This window comes from Hippocampus comes, unplaced genomic scaffold, assembly GCF_001891065.2.
Source record: "Hippocampus comes isolate QL1 unplaced genomic scaffold, H_comes_QL1_v1.1 scaffold14, whole genome shotgun sequence".
NCBI classification, from domain to species: Eukaryota; Metazoa; Chordata; class Actinopteri; order Syngnathiformes; family Syngnathidae; genus Hippocampus; species Hippocampus comes.
In genome coordinates this window covers 1,712,503-1,721,025 of record NW_017805839.1, presented here as the reverse complement: position 1 = coordinate 1,721,025, position 8,523 = coordinate 1,712,503, and the positions used below count along the sequence as shown (strand labels likewise).

Here is an 8,523-nt window from a genome sequence, read left to right as displayed (position 1 = left end):
CCCCCCCCGCTCCCCTGAAAAAAAAAGGCGTGATTCCTCCTCCTTGCCTTTCAGTTTCATTCATTGAAAAAGTTAAAACGATCTGTTTCAAATTGATAACCTGTATTTTAAGTCAATCTATACTGATGCCATGATTATTTCTGTTTTTTTGGGGGGAGTCTGATTTCAGGATAAGTTAATTTAGATTTGGATTCTTTTCGACAGTATAGTTATCTTTGCGCATTGTAGGTGTCAGTGGTGTCACGGAAAATGCCGTTTGTAAAGCAAATACCTTGAGAGAACATGCCTCATTCACTTGTGAAATACTCGGCTTTTTGCTTTTTGCTTTTTTTTTTTGTTCGCGTTTTTGCATCAAGTGTCTGTTCCCAGGGTGTGTACATTCTTTGGCAAGCTGTGAGATCATGTGTGAAAAATGTATTGAAAAACAGTCATGCCATAACGTATCAAAACCTGTTTTTTTACGTAATGATCAAGATGTTCTTTTCTTTGACAAAATAAGCCCTATCTGAAAAGATGCAATGAATGTAGTTTTTTTTTTTTTTTTAACCTCACTTGCTCTCTGAGGCGAAACACACTGGAACCAATGTTGGTAGCATTCTTTGGCAGTGACACACACACACGCACACACACACACGCGCAGTATCACCTTATTTCTAACTTTTCGAATCAAGCTGAAGCATTTGTATGTCTCCAGACTTTGTGTATAGCAGGGGTCCCCAACCTTTTTTGCCCCACGGACCGGTTTAAGTCAGACAATATCTTTTTTCCCCCCCCCCCCCCCCCACACACACACACACACACACACACAAGTGGATATAAACAGGGTAACAAAATTATTGCAAAATGTCACCGTTGTTAAGTAGGTATGACAATTTGAGATTTCGGTATAGATTTAAGCAAGGATCATGGAAGTTGACACCGATGATTTGCTTTCGCGGGACACATAAAAAGACATGGCGGGCCGGATATGGCCCCTGGGCCTTGACTTTGACACGTGTGCTCTTAAGTGTATCGCTTTTTGAGGAGGTCTTTGAGTCATTCTCCCAATCCGCCCACAACGCCACGAGTGGAGGTCAGCAGCATCCCAAACTCACACACTCAGTGTGAACAGTGCACTGCTTGCAAAACAGATTTTCCGAGGATGGGAGTCAGGAAAACAAATATTTAGCAACATGTGTCACGCAAGTCAGATGTAGCAGCCTCATGGGTGTTAAAGAGATCTGCATTGGCGCGGCGTCTCAGACAGTCGTGTTGCCTCACCTGGTTTTATGTTTACCTCAGATGTTTGGATTAGAGAGCAGCCGGGCGGGATATCTGAGATGAATCCATCGTACCTTTACACTCAGCGACATCGTTGAGCAACGGCCTTAGGAAATATAAAAAAACAGCAGCTGCATTTTGAGGATTTTCAGGTTCGGAGAAACATTTGGAAGCCCGCGTCGTGTGTATGTTGGCGGAAGTTTTTATTGCCGTCAATCTGAGCCTGTCTTATCTGATCCCTGTTTTTAATTTACATTTTACAATGAATATGTTCAATGTTTTGGCACATCAACACTAAAGTGCGATTTTGTGAAAGGGAGAGAGCGGTTGCTGGTTACAGTTTCCTTTACGCTTGTGTGGGAATTTTGAGGTTTGCTTCGGGATGCCTCAATCACATTAATTTGAACCCGAGTCCGAGTCGAGGTCACCCTACTTTGAGGACTGGCCAATACCGAGTCCAGATCCGATACCTCAGCCATGTCTTGAAGGTGAAGTCCAGTCAAAAATGAACACAATATCTGTGTAATTCTGAGTTATTTTGTTGCTTTGTGGCCCTTAAAACTAATTTAGAAGAAAATAACATTAAATTAAATATTTTAAAAAAAATACAAAAAAATATTTTTCCCTGCAATTGCAATCAGCCAAAAAAGTGATCAGGCCGGCTTTCCGATCACCTAATCAGAACCTCTGCTAGGGAATCAGACTTTTTTTCTTCTGCATGACTGTCATGCCCACACCAACGGCTCAATCGCAAAGCAGAGTGAGCAACACCATGAATGGTATCAACTTTTAATAATTAAGGCATTATGATAGTGACTTAATTGAAAATGTATGAAGCAACATTAATTACTTCATTTGATGAAGACTCTCTTACATTATCATAGGTATTTAAAACTGGTAATTAGCAATCATGGGAATTTCTCTTTTTTTCCCCCCTTTTGAGTTTGAACAGTAGAGTAGTACAATTTAATGAATGAGACTATTCAATGAACAAAATAATTATTTTTTGTCATTTGTAAGCTTCATGGCTTGAATTATTCCTTCAGTTTTTTTGTCAATTGACAAAGCACACCAAAAGCAGAGTGTTCTTTTGATAATATCTCAGAATATTTCGTTTTTCGATGATTGGTGACTCAATCTGTCATGTCAGAAATCATTTTATTGCCCACTAAACATCTACTCAACCGATAGAGTGTGTACAGCACGGAATGGTGATACGGGATGGTTGCGGTCACGATACGTGTACAGCGATGAAAAGGTTTGACCAGGTTCATACGTAGCAGCTTGGTTGGGAATCACTGTTCCAGTCCACCAGCGCGTCAACCTTTTTTTCTCCATAATATGTCCATACTGTGTACAGAAGACTGTAAACATTTGTTCTGATTGGACCTCATCACTCAAATATCAAGTTGTTTTATAATAAAAAGTATCCCATTAAGAACAATTTGGTAGGTCAGTGACATTTCTTTCACCAAAGCCAAAATGTGTGAAGTTCGGGTTGCTCTGCTATGGTTTGAACTTGCACCTCTGTTTTGTGGAACAACATAATTGTCTCCAACATGCACAGAACCGGGATGCACCAGTCATGATACCCCAAGGCCGAGATTAATTAAGCTATGAAAACCCCATGAACAGAGAGCATTCAGCAGGTGCCTGTTTGCTTTGCTCTGGGACTTGTAGTTGGCGCTGGTGCTCATTATAAATCTCTAATGAAGTTACAGTTTTCCTTTCTGTTTTTTTTATTTTTTTATAATACTGTCATTGGCAACACTCTTGGTGATATTGCCCTATTTTGTGTCATAGACTGTATACATTGGTGCCGGGTTTTAGTCTTCAACATATAAACAATGGCTCCTTGTCAAATATTTTTGTCAAATTGTTTCTTCCAAAGTAGTTTTCCTTTCGGGAATTCAAAATCGGGAAAATGAAAATGTCAGATCTTGTCTTATTTTCTTGTAATAAATAAGAATAGTGTACGTCTACTTATGATCGTCTCTTCATACGAAATTTTCAAGTTACGAAACGCCTCAACAGGAAAATATTGCCTCTAGTTACAAAAGAAATTTAAAGATAGGAAAGGTAAAAATACCGTATGGGCTGCTACTCGGAGCTCCGGGTTTCCTGAACGCAAAATACTTAAAGCTGCTCTTCACTTCCTACAAATCTGCAGATTGACATCCTGTTTCATTTTGAAATCCTAGAGTACTTTTTGTAGGTTTCGAAAGGTGGATGTGTTTCAGGAAACCCGTATGTCTGGTGGTGACCCTACACAAACCACTTCGAGAGACATAATTTTCAAACACTTTGTTTGACAGGTGTAAAGTATACTTTACACTTCAAGTTTGAGGTGTGGTATTCTCCACTCAATGCATTCTAGATTTTCCTCGCTGCTTTACTCGACGCCCCCCCCCCGGCCTCCTTCCCTGCTGGGCTCCACCCAAGGGAAAGACTCATTCCACGTGTTGTAATAAGGGTAGCTGATATAATGAAGGTCATTGTAATCTAAGAGCTAATGTGCCAAGGAGTCAAGGAAGTGTAGCTTTGCTTGCCAGTAAGGCCTGCGTGCGGCGCCCCCGGGGATCATGCTGATAGGGTTATCTTGGCTAACCTGACTCTAATACAGGCCTTTGCGCTGCTGTTTGTGTCAGTGTCGAAAGCGGACTTTTCCCAGGGATCCTCTTCATCGGTGGACGGTGGGCATGGGATGAGGCTCCATCCAGGTTCAATCCCATCCCGGGGTGTTTGGCTCTCCTCTCTTTTCACACACAGTCTGCGCGGGTGCGCCGCTCTTCATCTCGGTGACTGTCGGACTTGGAAAACAGACTGCTTTCGATTGAATACGCTTGACAAAGAAACATTACATCGCTCTCTGCAGAGGACTGGCTCATAAGAGATGACCTCTAAATCTAATCCTATCCCTGAGGATATGCAAATGTGCTCTGATCAAATTTGATTTGTGTTTTTGTCAGTTCAGGACCGAGCGGTTTGCTTACTACTCTTACACACGCCAACCCAAAGGATGGCGGTGCACGTATGAAGCACCGGCGAATATGCCATTTCTATTCACAGCTGACTTCAGGCTTTGCTCTCAAACGTAAGCCGCATGCGATGAATGATAAAGTATATTTAAATATTTAATTTTCAAGTTCATGTTTTGATTCTTTTTATTCCACTGCGGGAATCTGTCTCATTATTGTTGTCCAACTGCTGTTTTCCATCGCGATCGCTGTATGATTTGGATCACGTTCAAGTTATGTGTTCATACTTGAGATTTCAAAATGCGCCTAATCTATTTTTATTATTATTATTATTTATTATTTATTTTTTTGATGATGGCATAATTATTTTCCGTATTCTAAGTGATGGTGTGGTGAACAACACAAAAATGACAATCCAGTGGTGGGTCATAAGAACACTGAAATGCAGACTATCACTTCATTGTGCATTCATTTTATTCTATGTCAGTGTCTTTGAAAAACTTTGCATGCCTTTTCTGGTTTAAAAAAAAAACAATGGAAGAAAAAAAAATGCCACACATAAAGTTGCTGCGATTCCATCATTCAAACTTCTGAACTTCTTTTTTGTGGCTTCCTGGAGCACTACGGTGAGATGATCTCTCTGTTTCGCATCATTAGTTCCATCTGTTGTGTGAGCGGCCCTGTCTGTTCCGGAGCATGCCAGTGTGATGGTCGCTAGGGGCGACTGGAGACGCTACCGTCCGGGCGGCTGGTGGTCTGACCTCGGCCACCAGCACCGCCTTGTCCGTGATCCTGATGACACTGATTTCTGTTTGACTGCTTTAAACTATTGACTAAAACGGTACATCTGAGGAAAATCCAAATGCATGTACTTCAAAAACATAAATTATGGCAAATTCAGTTATTTTAACCCTTTGAGGGACAGCGGTTACTACAGTGAACAGCTTATCAGGTTATCAGGTTATCATTATTGGTGAATCGAAGGGTTATAATGAGAGTATTTTTGAGCCAACGTATCATTTGGTTGTTGCTCCACAATTGTCCAGGCCACAAATGGCGGCTTGTCACACATTGTGTCCACTCTGTAGGTTAGATTGTCGCACTTGTCTTCTTGCAAACAGGTGTAAATGGTGTGCATAACAGATGTAGCATTTTCTCCCAACAAGGACATATTTTATTCATGATTTACATGAATGATAAATCTTCAGAAAGTCTTTGCGCTAATGGGCATACACAATTTAACATCTGTCTTCTTCAGAATAATTAGTTGCATATCAGAACACTCGGGACTTTGTTTTTTTGGTTTGACTTTATTTGATCTAATTACGTCTTGAAAAGCAAATTATTCGCTTTGATGAACATCAACAGTAGAACAAATACTCTAAAAAAAAAAAAAAAAAAAATCCGTATTGAGCATTCTTTGTTTTTCCCTTTAAAGACCCCCATTTAAGTTTCTGTACCCAAGTCCACATACCGTATTTTCCGGATTATAAATCGCTCCGGAGTATAGGTCGCACCAGCCATAAAATTGATAATAAAGAAGAAAAAAAAACATATATAAGTCACACTGGAGTACAAGTCGCATTTTTTGGGGAAATTTATTTGATAAAATCCAACCCCAAGAACCGACATGCCATCTTGAAAGGCTATTTAAAATGAAAATATAATAGAGAACAACAGGCTAAATAAGTGTACGATATGCTAACATTGCATGACGCATAAACAACGAACTGAGAACGTGCCTGCTATGTTCATGTAACATATGAAGAGTTATTCAGATAATTATAGCATAAAGAACATGCTAACAAGTTTACCAAACCATCAGTGTCACTCCATATCACTAAATCCAATGAAATCTTCATCCTCTGTGTCATTTTCAAACAACTCCGCCAACTCTGGAGGTGGAAGATGCGGCGCTTCCTCTTCTCCGCCTCTTAACGTCAGATTCATCGTCGATTTATCAACACAGGTCTAAATCGCCCTCTTGTGGTTTAATGTGAGAATAACATGTGAAATGACATAATAATGTGTTAATAATTTCACACGTAAGTCGCTCCAGGGTGTAAGTCGCACCCCCGTCCAAACTATGAAAAAAACCCTGTGACTTATAGTCCGGAAAATACGGTACACTCCCTCCATAGCTAAGACCGAAAAATGTGGCTTTCCCTTTTAATTAGAATTTGTAATTCTGCGCTGAATATTTCCATAATGTCTCCCAAGTGAATTGCTCCGCTCCGGCCTTATTGGCACAGTGTGGGATGTACGGCACAAGGGCATCCGTGTGCATGTCACTGGGGGAGATCACCAGATCATTTTCATTGAAGATGGAGCCATCAAAGGTCATAGCCATCTAAATGACCTAACCTTGCAACGTAACACCTGGAAGTAAAAGTGGACTCATCCTATCTAGTGGGATGTTCGTAATGTGCCTCTAATGTATAAAGTGCGGAAATAAAATAAGAGTTATAGGCTGGCTGTGGAGGTTCAGCGGGTTAGAGAATACTGTAACTGGAGAGGGTAGAAAGACCGCGTTGGTCTCACCCAAGGTGACAGACTACCGCCAAAGTGCCGTATTTGTTGGATCCGTGATGAAATAAAGTCTGCGGAAAAGGCCAATATTCAGTTTGAATTGATTCTCGGAAAACTCCAGAAGTGAATATGCTTTCATTTTGATAGTATTACTATGGACAAAATGCGTTGCGTCCATTTCACCTCGTCATTACTTTGCCCCATCAGGGCAAAACCTGCTGATTTTATTTTTGCCCAGTCTATTTTCTGCGATAAAATGAATATCTGAGAGCTTTATTAAGTCTGAGTGACACCTAAAGCCAAGAGCCTGGAGGAAAATAAGTCATGTGGGATCTAGTTTCCGTTCATTTTTTTTCCCCACCATTTCCAGCTCCTGATCAAATACTGCACTTTCCAGTCGAGGCCTAATGGGAGTGTCAAGTTCCTCTCATTCCATTACCTTTTGAAGAGTTCATCTTTTGGCATGTGCGCTGTGCAGCGCAATGCAGCGAGACTTGTGAAGATTTGCGTTGGGCTACATTTCGAATTGTGCTGAGAGAATTTTATGAATTGTGTCGAATGATGATGTCTTTGTGTGAATTAGGGATGTGCTTCTCTATCACTGCGGCTGACTGATGTCGCACGTATCTCGATACACTGCCGATGATCCTATAGATTCATGATATGTAATAAATTGCTCCTGATGTGACACGTTTCACTCCGATGACGATGCCAATGACTCCAATTACAGTAAGATATGATTTGATTGTATTGGGCAGACTGCTCCCATTGTAATGACGTTTTGAAGCCATGCGTTGCCGTTCACTCTCAACCATGACACTGGTCTTCCAATCAGGCCATCACATCGATGTCCATGTCCCCGCATACAGTGGCTTTAAAAAAAAAAAAAAAAAAAATCTCTGCATTTTGGCTTTTTGTGAGCAGGCACTTTCGGGGGGGTGGGGGGGGGGTTCTATTGAAAAGAAGACAGAAGTGATGCTGTTTAGTCCCAGTGGCCCTTGTACATCCCATCCTGTAGACTAGGGTCCCCTGGCTCCTTATCTTAAGCCAACAGTCAAACTTGGGTCTTAAATTGGACAGTGATTTTAAATTGCACTGTTAAATAAGTGCCGTTGTTCAATCCAGCTTCTTTCATCTTAGGCATCTGGCTCAAGTAAAACCTCTCCTTTCTCATGAGCACTTTGAAACAGAAATTCATGCCTTTGTCACTGGATTACTGTAATGCAATTTACTTTGGAGTCAGCCAATCCTCCATTAAGCGTCTCCAGTTGGTCCAGAATGCTGCTGCCCGCCTCCTGACTAGTACTCGTAAGAGGGAGCACATAACTCCTACACTGGCATCCCCTCACTGGCTCCACATACATTTTAAAGTTATTTTTTAAAGTTCACTTGCCAGCATGGATGGAGATTTTTATCAGTGTTTATCGATCATTTTCATTGTATTTTTAAGATAACATATTGGTGCATATGGTGTTTTTTGTTTTTATAAAAATACATTTATTCATGAGCATTATTCATTTTTTAATTCTTCCACTTGTCTTGAGTGTACTTAATATCAGCACCATTCAGAAAATGTGCAATGCTTTACAGTAAGTATAATGGTACTGCTATGGTATGACCCTAAAACACTAAGGGCTTGATTTGGAAAATAGCAAAAATAGGCCGAAAGTTGATCTCTAGATGGACTCTATACACAAGGCACACCCATGACTGCGCAAATATCCGTGAAGTAAATCTTGCCCATAGTAGGAGAAAT

General features: G+C 40.7%; 1 long non-coding RNA gene across 1 annotated transcript in view; it reads left to right on the top strand.

The window, feature by feature from the left end:
* LOC109526621 (uncharacterized) overlaps positions 1–5,096 on the top strand; it is a 34,997-nt gene extending 29,901 nt beyond the window's left edge. The window contains exon 3 of the long non-coding RNA XR_002170383.1: positions 3,909–5,096. This is a non-coding gene — a long non-coding RNA (uncharacterized LOC109526621). The remainder of the gene's footprint in view (positions 1–3,908) is intronic.
* The last annotated feature ends 3,427 nt before the right edge of the window (positions 5,097–8,523 follow it).